The sequence below is a fragment of the Triturus cristatus genome, chromosome 2_2 (genome assembly GCF_964204655.1).
Source record: "Triturus cristatus chromosome 2_2, aTriCri1.1, whole genome shotgun sequence".
NCBI lineage: Eukaryota > Metazoa > Chordata > Amphibia > Caudata > Salamandridae > Triturus > Triturus cristatus.
Genome location: NC_140582.1, coordinates 1,150,763,599 through 1,150,779,206, shown reverse-complemented (window position 1 = coordinate 1,150,779,206; position 15,608 = coordinate 1,150,763,599). Strand labels below are relative to the sequence as shown.

The window sequence follows — 15,608 nt, the reverse complement described above, 5'->3', positions numbered from 1 at the left end:
ATGGCATCGCTACATTGATGATTTATTTTTTATCTGGCATGGATCAGAGTCATCAGCCAAACTGTTTATTGAGGATATCAATGTAAATACCCTTAACCTCGAATTCACAGGTCATGTGAGCAGTTCTTCTGTAAACTTTCTAGATGTAGAAGTTTACATCAGCAATAACAGCCTGGAGACTCGGTTACACCGCAAAACAACGGCAGGTAAAACGGTTCTACATGCTACCAGTCACCATCCAGATCACCTGATATGCAGTATCCCCTATGGGGAGATGCTGCGTATCAGACGCATTTGTAGCATGGAATCGGAATGCAAAGTGATCAAACCAGTCCCCATAGCCCATAGCAACTACAGAACCGCCCAGACTGATAACCACCTACAGTTGCCAACACAAACAACTGCACATGATCTTTAACAAGAACTCCAGAGATAACATTCCGCAGGGCGCGGTCTATGAACGACATGCTTGTTAAAAGCAGTCCTGAAATCTGTATCAACAGTACCTGGTTGCAAACTACCAAAGGCTTTATTAAATGTGCTTCATGCAAAGCCTGCAAACCTGGTAGGAATAGGACATCATATAAAACTCCTTTCAGCGATGTTCCTGTGCTAATTTCCAAAACATTTACATGCAAATCTGACTTTGCGGTATATGTGCTGAAGTGTACGTGTGGCCTGCAATATGTTGGTAGTACCAAGTTGCAGGTTCACAAACGTATACTCCAGCACATGAGGGCCATCAATAACAACGATGTCGCCTATCCAGTCGCAAGACATTTTAAAGAGACACATGGCAGCAGATTTTTTAAGCTATTTTGTGGTGGACATGGTGCCACAATTGCGCCGCGGGGGTGACCGCGAAACTCAGCTCAGACAGCTTTAAACGAAGTACATTCTCGAGCTAGATTCCAAAGCCCCAAATGGATTGAACTCGAGTGAAGATCTCTTTACGTCTGTAGATAGTGATATAACAGGGTTGATTATTTGCAGGTTAACAATAACACGTTTTACATCTTTACACCTATAAATTAGACCTCATATGACAATCTAAGCTCTAATTAGGGTCTTATCATATTTATATATGTATTTCTAGGTTTTAAATAAACCTTTCATTCTTTTCCCCTCTTTTGACCACACTCCTCCTCTTGCATTTTATGTTGGTGACCAATTAGGGCAGATTAGACTAATTTTCAACAAAAATCTGCATTTATTTACAGGATTCTCATGGGTTAGACTTAGCATTTAGTTTAGGTAGGCGGGTGTAATACAATATTGTGGTTAGCAGTTGGATTAAACCGATGATGAGCAGATGTGGTAACATGCTATTGTGGCGTGAATTGCACTTTCGGATTAAAGGCTAAGATGGGTCCGTTTGACAGTCCTGACTGGGATATTTATGAATGGTTTTGCTTTTTTTTGCACTTGCATAATTTGCACATTTATGAAGCTTTGCACCATTACGGGGGTAGACACTTATGAAATACCTTGTATTTATTGGCAGGGGGATTCTCATATCTGCTGTACCTTCAATGTTCATTGCCCATTTATGGCGAATATCGTTCTTTTGCTAAAGTTTGCACAATTTCAGATTTTGCACTCTCGCGTGGTATTTGCACTAATGCAATTCATTGTAAATGTATTTTAACCAGTCTGTAATTGAGATCCGTGTATTTTAGCATTTTACGTTGCTATTTGAAACATGTTTTCTATGTCTATTGGCCCACTGGTCACGTGGTTTGCACTATGTCACTTTAAATTCATTGGCTGCCTGTACTAGCGTCATGTGATCAAGGCCTTTCTGAGGCCGAAACGCGTCATGGCGGTGCACGACACACTTTTGGATTAAAAATGTACTTGCACCGAATTATTGGGTCCGCTTCGTCCTTTCTGCAAAGCTCTGATGCTGTGACAAAGTTCCTGCATATGTATATATATATATATATATATATATTTACACCAAGGTTACCCAAAGGCTGGCACACCCAGGTAAGTTGCGGTTCTGACAATTCAAAGGCAATCCTCCAAAGGCATGATTCCCCACAGTTCATTTGGTTGTCAGCCCTGAAGAAGCGCAGTGTGCGCGAAACACGTGTTGGCTTTACTGTGATATTTGTATGTAAATCTGAACATAAAGGAAAAATAAGGCATCACTGTGATTCTTATATGTAAATCTCTACAAAGAAAATAAGAATAAACATCAGAAGATGAATACATATATATATATATGGGTTTAGGGGTGGTTAGGGGTATAGAGTGGTAGGGACGGATAATGGTATTTGGTGGAAAATGCATTTAAGGGTGGGTAAGGGTATTGTGTTGTAAGGGTATTTTTAGGGTTTAGGGGTGGGTAAGGGTATAGGGCGGTTTCACAAAACTTTCAAAAAAAAGAAAAGTTAATCCATTTTAGCTCCTTCCTCGAATGTTTTGGGGTGATCCTTCAAGCAGGGGGTGTCCCAAAATGCAACATCCTCACGCATTTTACATAGACTTCTTTAGACAAGGCTACAGCAAAAACTCCTAAATGGAAGTACCCCAAATTTGACAGGAAGCTAGATCTTGCTTCGCAGATTGCATTTTTTGCAGTTTGGTGTAAATCCGTTCAGTAGTTTTTGACAAATTATGGGACAAAAATAATTGTATTTCTGGAGGGTTGGGTCCGCAGGAGTCTTGAGAGACTTCCGTGGGAGCGCCAATGTAAAAATAAAGCGTTCTGATTGGCCCAGAGAATTTTAATTCCCTTGGACCTTCTCTCTCCCGCGGGAGTCAGACAACCCCAGGACCGATCACTGTGATTGGCTGCCAGCAACATGAGTAAAATGTAGCTGACAGCCATTAAAGAAGTAGGGTACTTAGTCCCATGTCCTGAAGTAAAAAAAAAAAACATTATATAAGGGGGCAGGGAGGCATACCTTGACCCCCTATACCCAATGAGGATGACAAGGACCCCCCTGGGGCCAAAAAGAAAAAGTAATTCGGCAAAAAATGATCCAGCAAGACTCTCGCTGAATCAGAAAAAAATAATTGGCAGCCAGTCCATGGCCCAGGGAGTTCACCCCCGGGGCAGTGTACATAAACAGGAGGAGCTGTATGGCCCACTTCCCCGAGCCTGCTGAGGCCCCGGGGAGCACACCCCTTGGGCTGATTACTTTAAAGGAGGGAGGCCACACGGTCCCCCTCCTTAAGCCATTAATGGCCCCGGGGGCCCATCAGGCTCAAATGCTATCCTATGGCGGCTGGTGGATTTTAAAATTAGTAGGGCTGAAACCTTATTCCTGAGTGGGACTTGCGTGCAAACTCAGTATAGGGGTCCATATGTGCATATGCATATAGATCCAGATATATTTAGTCAATAAGAAACGGGAAGGAAAATACAGGTACTCATACAGAGAAACCCCTATGTTTATTTATATATACCAAACCATGTGCACACCTATTATATAGACATCCAAGGGACACCTGCGTGCACCAAGCAGTTTGTACAAACACTGAACCCTCTACACATGCCCCCATTGCACATGCCGGATACTGATGCAATATGGTTTAAAGTAAGTAGAGGTGGGCGGGCCAACAAATTATCAGAGAGCCAAGCCAAGACCCTGGCTTGGAGCCGAGCCCTGAAACTGTTTGCATAAAACATACAACCTCACTTAAAATATGACAAAGACTATTTAAAAGTCTAAAAACTGTATTTCTTTAACATGTCGAAAATTGTACATTATTATGTTACATTATATCAGCGCAAGGAGAGATATTTATTAAAGAGATAGTTTTAAGCATGATCTTAGAACAGTTCCTGCCCCGGTGACAATACCATTTGTGGACTAAGTCATGTGCACCCCGTATTTGGCCGAGATTCTTATTAATAGAGCAACATTACAGTCTGTTAATTTAAACCCAATGCATTTTTGTACCGCTCTTACTCTGAAGTCAAGCATTTGAAGGAGAATGGGGGAAATAAAATATTTGCCCAAGATTACACCATTTGGTTAAGAGGTAAGGAGGGATTAATCCCATGTTTTCCAGTTTGACTTTGTTCAAATCAGCCAGTACATGGGTATTTATTGGTCTCTCATAAATATACTAGTCAGCAATAATCAGGAATAATTGTTCTTATATGCATGTGGAGCCAACATTCCCCACATAACAGAGACCAAACTCCCTGTGACGTTGAGGTTTGAAGTGTGGAGTCCCTGCATGTGACCCCTCTGTGGACGCAGAGAGTCCATCCTCTGTGGTGGCTGGTATTAGGAGAAGGAGGAGACAGTCCTGGCAGAGAGCAGAGTCAGCCCAAGCAGCATTTCACCCCCAGATTCAAAGCTTGCTTGGTGTACCGGGCCTGGCAGGCAGGCAGAATAATAAAGCCTGTTGGCTTCTCTGTGTGTGACCGTGAGCTTGGTCTTTTGAGTTCTGCACTGTCTCCCTATTCAAAAGCACATAGAAATCCCCCCCCCTCCCCCCCCCCCCCACCGGCTTTGCACAGCGCTCCAGTGCTAATTAAGTGAGTAGGATCCAGCTAACTAGTCTGGTTAAAATTCGAACTATCAAGTTGCTTTAAAGCCGAACATGCCCTGGAAACAAAAGTGAGAAATACTACATTTCCGATCGGTAAATTAACCTGTAAGAAGCTCTGCTGTGCCCCTTCCCCTGCCCCAGCCCACCAATCACATTCGGGTCGTGATCAACAGTAGCAGTTGCTTGGAGGCAAAGGTGGAGAAAGAGATCAGCGATAGGCCTACTCCTTGGTTATTAGTAAAGACTTTCTCTGCCTCCGGCCATTTTGAATAATGGCACTCAATTATTCCCGCCCTGGGCCAAGTAAATGATGCTCAAAAGGGAAACTCATTTGTGAAAATAAAAAACCCACCACTCACCCCAGTTTGTCATCACAGGCAGCGACGGCCCGTATAGGGCGTGTTACCGGGGCGGTGACGTGGTGCAGAGGAGGGGCAGGTTGGGGGGTTGCAAAATGCAGCATAATGCCGATTGCAGGTAAGTTACGGAAAAAATAAATAAAACGAATTTTGTTGCGCGCGCAGCATCGCCAAATGCGATGCAGCGCGCGCAACAAAATTTGTTTTCTTTATTTTTTTCATAACTTACCTGCAATCAGACGTATGCCGCATTTTGCAGCCCCCCACCCTGCCCCTCCTCTGCACCACGTCACCGCCCCGGTAACACGCCCTATACGGGCGGTCGCTGATCACAGGCCTGGCTTATGCCTCTAGGGCAATGAATACTTCCGCCTACTAACACATGCGCAAAGCTGCGGAGGCTTCAGGTCACACTCCCCTGACCCCTTTTCCCCACAAAAAGCAGGGATTCACATCAGTATGTTACAGAGCAGCAACAGCAATATATTTCCAGCTGCTCGGTCTTTTCATCTTTTTCTTTTCCCCCAGGGTGGGAGGTCGACGCCCCTCAAACCGTTTCACACCATCCACTCGTGATGCTATGTACCGGGTAGCCCACCCCTGGGACATAGCGTTTTCCCTGCCTGCACCGGCGCAGACAGGGAAACCTGTGTTTGCTTATGCATGGCGGTAGCATTTTTTAATCTTCGACAAAGTGGGAGCAAACGCCAAGTCTGCTCCTAGCGGGCAGGAGTTTCAAAAATGCTCCCGCCCGCTAGGAGCAGACTTTTAATTTGTTTCCCTGCCCGCACTGAAGCAGTGACGTCATATGTGAGGTCACAAGCAGTGCATGGCGGGGCGCAAGTTATAGCTAGCTCTGCTAACTAAAACTGGTGAATTTCTGTGGTTTTTTTAGTTCAAAATGTTACTGTTGTCACTGACAAATTCACCTAAATATAACATTACTTTAACCTTTGTTTTTTTCAGTGAACATATTATATATATATGTGATCAAGGCCCTTAGAGGGTTGAAACGTGTTATCATGCTGCTGTTTGTTTGAGCCAAATATAAAATTCAAATCTGCACCTACTTATGGTCCTTGCTCCTGTTCCTGAGAAACTGAGGGAAGGGCTGAGTGCTTCGGGGTGTGTGTGTGTGTTTTTTTTTACAACTATTTCACTTACCTTATTTATACTTATTTGCGGGGTAAAGGCAGATGCGTGGTAAATGTGGAAATGTAAAAAATGTGTGGTAAAGGCATGCATGGTAAAAGCATGTATTGTAAAGTCATACAAGCGCAAAGAAGGCAGTGAGAATATGCAGAAAACTGCAGGGGTTGTTAAACCCCCTGATTCTCACAACAGTCTTATTATATTAGGATATTCCATCGTTATTGAGTGGTATAATAGCTTTATGCCCACCTTTGACTCACATCCGTAATGCCCTTTTAAATGGCTGGTCTTTAATTGCGCTACAAGTATGAGGCAGTGGAAGGTGGGGCCAGCAGGCATTTGCTGGCCCAATCAATGCGCCTGGAGAATCCATCCTTGCAGCAGCTGACAGGGTTCTCTCCTCCCACCCGTGAGGTCATGGAAGGGATAGTAGGAGAGTTCTTAAACTGGCGGCACCAGATGTGCATATGCTGCGACATCACTACTCATGTAATCATTTCCTACATGCGAGTAGTGGCTTACTTTTTGTAATTAAAGAAACGTTCTGACATCGGAATATGCCCGTAAAAGAAAATAATCTAAGCCTATTGTTGGGACATTACACTCTCCCCCCATATTATTAAAGTGATAACAGCAGAATTAAGAATCAAAACGGTGCAGTTGTCACTTTCAAAAACTCCAGTCTATACTAATATCATCTAATTGTACTTCTCTGATGTAACAATACTCTTTGGGGTTAGAGAGCAATTTGACATCACAATGCTCTTCTTGTTTTCATACGCCTACTTGTCTTTCTCCTGACAGGCAATGTTGCATGTTGCTCTAAACAGAAGGAAAGCTATGGCTTGGCTTCACAGACAACCAGCTACATGTTTTGCATCTGTGTAAACAGATGTGTGTGGTAAATATAATGCGGTTTAAATAAAGTGAGAGAGAATGTGCATGTATGTGTATTGATGTGTGTTTCCATTTGTATATGTGTGTGTGTATATTTGTCTGATAACATGTAGGATGATGCACCCATTTGTGTAGTAACATCTGAAATGTTCATTAATATTGAAGTGTCAATTTTTAGGGTCGAGCCTGCGAGAGCATGTGCTAGTGCATGCATCTCGCTTTCGAGGAAATATTCACAAAAAGTGCCGCCATTGCTTACCCATTTGTAGGCTTGATTGGCACTCTTTTTTACAGTCTCGTAATTTGTCACTGCAGACCTCACATAATTTCCGTTCCTCTCTGTGGAGCAGGGACCAAGCACTGACTGATGCCACTTAATCAGTGCTCCTCCGCTACTCCCGACTTGATTGGGGTACTATTTTGCTCTTTTTTACTTTGAATGCCCTTCAAACAGAAGGCATGTGACTGGCAAAAACGTGCCTAGCAGGACAAACAAAATTACAAAGATTTATTTTCTATAATTAACGTTCTTTTATTTGCTTAATCTTCTTTTCTCACTCTCTCTTTTGTTTTTGCTTGTGGGTGCTGTTCTCAAAAGATGAGGATTATCTTGTTCTAAATATTGGAAAGCAAACTTGTTTCTTTCTGATGTGTAATTTCTGAAAGGTGTTTTAATACATAATCATGCAGTACACCCCAATCCACCCCACTCCAATCTGCCCCATACCAATCCGCTTCACTCCAATCTAAAACAATCTGCCCAGTGACGGCCCGTGTAGGGCGTTTTACCGGGGCGGTGACGTGGCGCAGAGAAGGGGCAGGGTAGGGTGTTGCAAAATGCGGCAAACGGCCGATTTCAGGTAAGTTACAAAAACAATTAATAAAACTAATTTCGTTGCTCGCGCTGCATTGCATTTGGCGATGCAGCGCGCGCAACGAAATTCGTTTTATTAATTTTTTTCGTGACTTACCTGAACTCGGCCGTATGCCGCATTTTGCAACCCCCCACCCTGCCCCTCCTCTGCGCCACGTCACCGCCCCGGTAAAACGCCCTACATGGGCCGTCACTGAATCTGCCCACTGTAATTCGCCCCACTCCAATCTTCCCCACTCTAATCCAAAACAATCTGCCTCACTTCAATCCAAAACAATATGCCCCACTGCAATCCGCCTCACTCCAATCCAATCCACCTCACCCCAATCCAACCACTTCATTCCAATTCACCCCACTCTAATGTACGACAATTCATCCCACTCCAATCCAATCCACCCCACACCAATCCAAAAAAGCCCAATACAATATACCCCACTCCAATCAAACCCACCTCGGCCCAAACCCATCCACCTCATTCCCTCCCCAATCTGATCCATCCCAATCCACCCCACTCCAAAACAATCTTCCCCACTTTAATCTGCCTCACTCCAATCTGCCCCATGCCAATCTACCCCACTCCAATCCAAAATAATCTGCCTCACTCCACTCCAAAACAATCTGCCCTACTCCAAGACAACACAATGTGCCCCACTCTAATCTAAAACAATCTGCCCCTCTCCAATGCAAAACAATCTGCCCCACTCCAATAGATAAACATCTGCTCCATTCCAGTCCAAAAGAATCTGCCCCGCTCCAGTCTACCCCACTCCAATCCAAAACAATCTGCCCCACTTCAATCAGCCCCTCTGCAATCCATGACAATATGCCCCACTCCAATCCAATTCTGCTTCACTCCAGTCTGCCCCATTCCAACACAAAAGAATCCACACCACTGCAATCAGCACCACTCCAATCCATAGCCTCACTCCAATCTGCCCCACTCCAATCCAACACAATCCGCCCAACTCCAATCTGCCCCACTTCAAATCATAACAAGCTGCCCCACTCCAATCCAAACCAATCTACCCCACTCCAATCCAAAATAATCTGCCCCACTGCAATCCAAGACAATATGCCCCACTCCAATCCAATTCAGTGTGCCTCACTCCAATCCAAAACAATCTGCACCACTCCAATCTGCACCACTCCAATCCACCCCACTCCAACCCAATCTACCTCACTACAGTCTGCCCCACTCAAATCCAAAACAATCTGCCCCACTCCAATCTGCACCACTCTAATCCACCCCACCCCACTCCAATCCACCTCACCTCACCTCACCCCAATCCAATCCACCCTGCTCCAATCTGCCCCATTGCAATCCAAAACAATCTGACCCATTCCAATTCAGTCTTCCCCACTCCAGTCTGCCCTATTACAATCCACCCCACTCCAATCTGCACCACTCCAATCCACCCCACTCCAATCCAATCCACCCCACACCAATACAATCCAGGCAAATCCAATCTACCCCACCCCAAGCCAGCCTACCTCACTCCATTGCAACCCACCCCAATCCACCTCAATCCAATCCACCTGCCCCACCCCATTACAGTTCATCCCACTCTAATATAATCCATCCCACCCCAATCCAATCCACCTCATTCCAATCTCCTCCAGTCCAATCTACCCCACCCAGTCCAATTCACCTCACTCCAACACTATGCACCCCACTGCAATCCAATCTGCTTCAACCCACCCCCTCCAGTCCACAGAACCTCACTCTACACCCTCCCCAATCTAATCCACCCCACTCCAATCGAAAACAATCTGTCCCACTCTAATCGTCCCACTCCAATCTTCCCCACTCCAATCCAAAACAATCTGCCCCATTACAAAACAAAACAAGCTGCCCCTCTCCAATGCAAAACAATCCCCACTCTCCAATCTGCACCAGTCCGTCCATAACAATCTGCCTTACTCGAATCTGCCCCACTCCAATCCAAAACAATCTGCCCCACTCCAATGATCCCCACTGCAATCCAAGACAATCTGCACCACTCCAATCCAAATCAGTCTGCTGCACTCCAATTGAAAACAATCCGCCCCTCTCCAATCTGTACCACTCCAAACCAACCACTCCAATCCAATATATCTCACCCCAATCTGCCCCACTCAATCCAAAACAATCTACCCCACTCTAATCTGCACCACTCCAATACATCCACTCCAATCCAATCCACCTCACCCCAATCAAATCCACCCCACTCCAAATTGCCCCACTACAATCCAGAACAATCTGACCCACTCCAATCTGATCTTTTCCAATCCAATTCAGTCTGCTCCACTACAGTCTGCCCCATTCCAATCAAAAAACAATCCATCCCACTCCAATCTGCACCACTCACATCCAATCCACCTCAATCCAATCCGCCTCACACCAATCCAATCCAGGCAAATCCAATCTACCTCACTCCAACCCGCCCACACTACCTCACTCCAATGCAACCCACCACAATCCAATCCACCTCAATCCAATCCACCTTCCCCACCCCAATCCTGTTCATCCCTCCCCAATATAATCTGCTCCACCCCAATCCAATCTACCTCATTTCAATCTCCCCCAGTCCAATCCACCCCACTCAATCCAATCCACCTCACTCCAATAACATGCACTTCACTGCAATCCAATCTACTCCACTCCACCCCACCCCCTCCAATCCACAGCACCCCACTCCAATCCACCCTACTTCAATTCACTCTGCTGCATTTCACCCACCCCATTCCACCTCACTCCATTCCACATGACTCCAATTCACTCCACTCCAATCCACCCCACCTCAATGCAATTCACCCCGATACAATCCTATCCAACCCACCCCACTCCAATCCAGCCACTCCAGTCCATCCATTCCAACCCACCTAGCTCCACCTCATTCCAATCCACCCCACTCTACTCCAATCCACCCCACTCTACCCCAATCCAATCCAGTCTACCCTAATCCAATCCACCCCACCCCGGTTCAGGTCACCCCATGTATCCAATCCAGCCAGCCCACCACACTCCAATCCAATCCACCCTACTGTAATTCCCCCCACTCCAATCCAATCCACCTCACTCCAGTCCAATTCACCCCACTCCAATTCAATGCACCCCCATCCAGTCCAGTCCAATCCACCCCACTCCAGTCCAGTCTAATCCACCCCACTCCACTCTAATTCAGCCTACTTCAAAACTCTAAACCAATCCACCCCACTCCAATCTACCCCCTCCAGTTCTATCACTCCAATTCAATCCACCCACCCCAAACCAATATAATCCACCTCACTCCAATCCATCCCACTCCAATCCACCCCAATCCGATCAACCTCACCCTTTTCAATTCACCCCACTCCAACCCAATGCACCCCATCCAGTCCACCCACTCCAATCCACCCCAATACGATCCAATCAACTCTACCAAATCTACCCCAAACTATTCCAATCCAATTCAATCCACCCCGCGCTTAAAAATATGGTTACCCCATATAAAGCCTCAAGACCCCTTCGCTCCGACGCCGAACATCTTGCTACGGTGCCCAAATTCAAGAAGGCTCGCACCGGCGGTCGCCGCTTTTCGGTCAAAGCCGCCACAGCTTGGAACTCACTCCCTCTCAGTCTACGCCTGGAACCCTCCTACATGGTCTTCCGTAAGAAACTTAAAACCCTCCTGTTCCCCAAATAAGACACGCCCTCCTCCTCCTTCAGGATCTTTATAGGTTGAATAGCGCGGGGATGCCTACGGGTCACCAGGCGCTCTAGAAATCGCAAAATAAAATAAAATAAATAAATAAATACCTCAGTACACTCCAACCCACTCCACACTATTCCACCCCACTCCCCTCTATGCCACTCCACACAATGACACTGCACTCTACGACACTGCATTCTATGACATACTCTGCCACTGAACCACTGAACTCTACTCCCCTCTACTCAACTCTATGACACTCTACTCCCCCTACTCCACTCTACAAAACTGTACAACACTCTACTCCAACAAATCCACTTTATGACACTCTACTCCCCCCGCTCCACTCTACAAAACTCTACTCCAACAAATTCAATCTAGGACACGCTACTCTCCCCCCACTCCACTCTAGGACACTCCACGCCACTAACTTTTATCCATGCTGAACAGCAGCCACACTGGTGGACAACATGGCAACAACACATTGCCACTAACTCTTGTACGGGCAAGACCTATTGGCTTTGCCAATGCTTGTTCATTATTGAATTCATGCTGAACACCTTCTGATAAAGCCTGTAGGCCTAACCTTTTATAATTGTGTATCGCATGATGTGCTGTAGCCTTATATTGAGGCTACTGTGGTTTTACAAATGTGGTTCTGCTGTTGTACAAACCATTAAAGGTGCCAGAGATACGCCACGTCTAGTCTACACGTAGGGGATTAAGTAACCGATGTGACCTTTCTTTAGTGCACACCTCATGTAATCAGAGTCCATACAGAGAGTACACTCATTGCTCTTCCCACTGTGCCCTACGTAAATACAGGCACATGTGTACATAGTACTTAGTTCTGCCTATATTTAAGTACTTTCCCATTTTAAAAAACCAACACAGACTGGACATTGATTTATTGAATGTTATTTGTTGCGTTGTTGAGCTAAACGTTTCTAGTCTAAACCACCTCAATGACCAACCCTTGGACTACTCGGCCTCCACCCCGAGAGTCACCCAGTTTAAGGCTCTGCAGGAAGGGGGACCCCTAGACAATGAAAGCGAAAGATACCATCGAGACCCCGTCGCCATGAGACCGCCAAGAAGCATTTTTCACTCCATCCCATGGACATGTTCAACAGTGAAAGCACAGGGCATGCAACACAAGACTCCGTCATGCTGACAGGCTTATCCCATCACCTTGAGAAAACCTTTCACGTGCAGGGACCTGCATGAACCTGCATGACAAAGTGCACGGAGGCACGTGCGATAACTCGGCACGAGCAGGGCCGCATGCTGGCGGGGACATCCAGAAAGGTATCATACACGTCATAGATTTTTGACCACACCCCCGGCGATTTTTGTGAAGCTCAAAAAGTAGTAAATATATGGAAAGCATGCAGGGCTCGAGTCGGGGTACCACGTGGAAGGACGGTGTCCCCCCACTTATTTTACCGGGAGCTCGATAACTGGAGCAAATAGAGCCACACATTCACTCTTTGGCCTCTCTGGGGCGAGATCGGAGCTCATTCAGAACGCTGCTCACGCGCTGGCTTCTCTGATGCAATCGCATCTAAGGGGTGAGCGAGGGGAGGCAATGAGTCTGACGGTGCAAGCCACCTTTCGTGACGTCACTTCCTGTCGTGACGTCAGCGTCCCCCCACTTCTTTTTTTAGGACTTGTGCCCTGAAAGCATGTGCTTAAATCTATGACGTACACATTGGTGGAGGCACAGGGGGGCCCTTTACACATACAAAGCTTTCATCTCTAAAGCACCTGGTGCTATCACCTTTCACAAGCACTGTATGCTGATGAGGGTCGCAAGGCCTGGTGACAAGTGAGTGTATTTCTAAACGCCGAGCAGGTGTCCATTGGAAATGTCCTCGTGTTGTAATTGTAATTGCATTGAAATAGCGCTTACTACCCATGACGAGGCATCAAAGCACTTTTCAGCGAGTAGCACGCTACTCTGGAACCCAAACAGGATTAGTGGTGAATTAGTATAATGAAATATGAAATTAATTTGAGTGTTGACATGTGATTCTGTTATTCAGGTTGAAAAGGATAGTGGAGGGATAGAAGAGGGAAGGGTCTAGAAAGCGTTTATTTGGAGCTGAGAGCAGCAGGGGGGGGTTTAGGATGAGTAGAGAGAGGGGAGATGGAGGGGGAAGAGTCAGAGGAAAGGGTTTAGAAAGGCTTGTTTGAGAGATCTGAATAGGAGAAGCGATTTGAGATGATGCACGGAGGGGTAGAGGAGGGAAGAGTCTGGAAAGAGTTCTTTTGGGGATCATATTAATAGAATGGGGTTTGGGATGAGTCAGAGAGTGGATGTAGAGGATATATTGAGAGAGGTATAGGGTAGTGCATTGGAGATGCTGATTTAGGAGTAAAGTAATCAAGATACAAACGTACAGGGAATGTATATATGCATAAGTAAGGTAATATATCTAGATTTGAGTTGTTAACGTGTCTGCTCACAACACGTGCCTTTCTTTCATTCTTTGAGGCGCCGTTTGGTTTAAACCCGTGGGCGGTGCTTGGTGACGCAAGTACTGTTTTACAGTTAGGTAAGTACTCCTACGTATACGTACACAGGGAGCATTTGTGTTTTAGAACGAGGCATTCATATACAATGCGGCTTCAAAGACACTGCCCGGTCGGGGGTGATTAATTGATCTTAAACGAAAAGAAAAAATCTTTGTTTGCATTGTTCAATAAAGAGAAAGAATTGTGCATGGATGTTAATTAATGTATTTATGTAGGAAGTTTTCAAACTACTGCTGTCACCTTTCAATTGCTGTAGAGCGCTGATCTATAGAGAGTAAATACAGAACAATAACTGGAGGGAATAAGGGGAGAGGATGTGGTCCGTCGGCTGCGCTGTCGCCCCTGGTACTGGAAACCAGGGTTCGAGCCTCGGGGTCGCGTCCGCATTCTGTGATTCTGGGCAAATCACCTAATCTCCCCGTTCCTGAATGTGTAATATAAATACGGTGCTCATGCAGCGCTCCAATACCTTCGGGTCGAGTTCGCGCTATATGAGTATGCAACAAAAAACAACAACGTGAGACGGTGGCTCACAGTGTCTCGGATGGCCAAAATACATGACGGTTTTGATCATATAATAATGCAACGGCTCTAAAAAATATAAAATTTAAAAAAAGTATTCAGAATCAAAGCGCTTATCCCACCTTTTCAATCTCGGCCTGTGCTCCTGCGCGCTCCCAGCGCCTCGGGGAGTCAGACACTTCCCGCTGGCTCCCAGGGGTCTTTTATATGGCGCCCAGCCCCAGAAGGCCTGCGCTTTCCTCACCCACACCTCCCCGGCGCGGAGAGCTCTAAATATACTACAAAGGGCTGCGGAATGTGCCGGGCCCTTCCCTTCGTGCGCACGGGGGCGGTTCTCATGGCCCCCAGTGCCTCTTTTTAAATAAAACAGCGCCGCGCAGGGGTACTGGCACTTAGCGTGCCCTGCTACCTGGGCCTGGAGAGCCGAGCTGCCTCTTATCAGCTGGCCCTTGCAAATCACAGACAGGAACAAGGTGAGAAAGAAAAGAGGGCCGCAGGGTCGAGCAGTTCACAGCATCCAAACTCTCTTTCCATATCTGATTAATTTGTGAAAATCAAAAACATGCGTGTCCCAGCGTTTTTCTCAGGCACTCGCCACCAGTGCGTGCTGCTTGATGCCGGGGTTACTTGTGTAATGGAACTGGTGCTCATGTAAAGCGCTCCAATTACCATCGGGTCGAGTTCGCGCTATATACAATAAAAAAAAATACCATGGCTGCCTTGTCTTGATTCTACCTCGTACCTCTTTTTTGTATCGGTTCTGAGAATGGCCAAATAGGTTCCCTACCTTGCTTAATTTGAGCCAGTGGTTGCAGGTGGGGCCACCTGGCCCTCACTTTTGGGGACCACCAATTATTTTAACTTATCAGACTTTGATCAAGAGCAAGAAAGAGAAAAATACCTCATTCTTTTGCTCACCACACCACCCCAGTTTGGACCCAGCCATATGCAAATCAGTCTTGACTCTGTTCCTTATGGGAACTGTCCAGCACAAACTGCCAAGCCAGGTCCTCCCTGGACCGGAAACAAGCATCCCCGGACTGGTTTCAGCGCATCACCCTTCATCAGCCAGGCTAGCTT

General features: G+C 46.1%; 1 protein-coding gene across 1 annotated transcript in view; it reads right to left on the bottom strand.

Annotated features, from left to right (window-relative positions):
* The window catches only part of LOC146863267 (kyphoscoliosis peptidase-like), a 218,396-nt gene extending 203,622 nt beyond the window's left edge, over window positions 1-14,774 (bottom strand). The window contains exon 1 of the mRNA XM_085642689.1: window positions 14,651-14,774. The gene's annotated coding sequence lies outside the window, so the exon portion shown is untranslated. The remainder of the gene's footprint in view (window positions 1-14,650) is intronic.
* Between the last annotated feature and the right edge of the window lie 834 nt (window positions 14,775-15,608).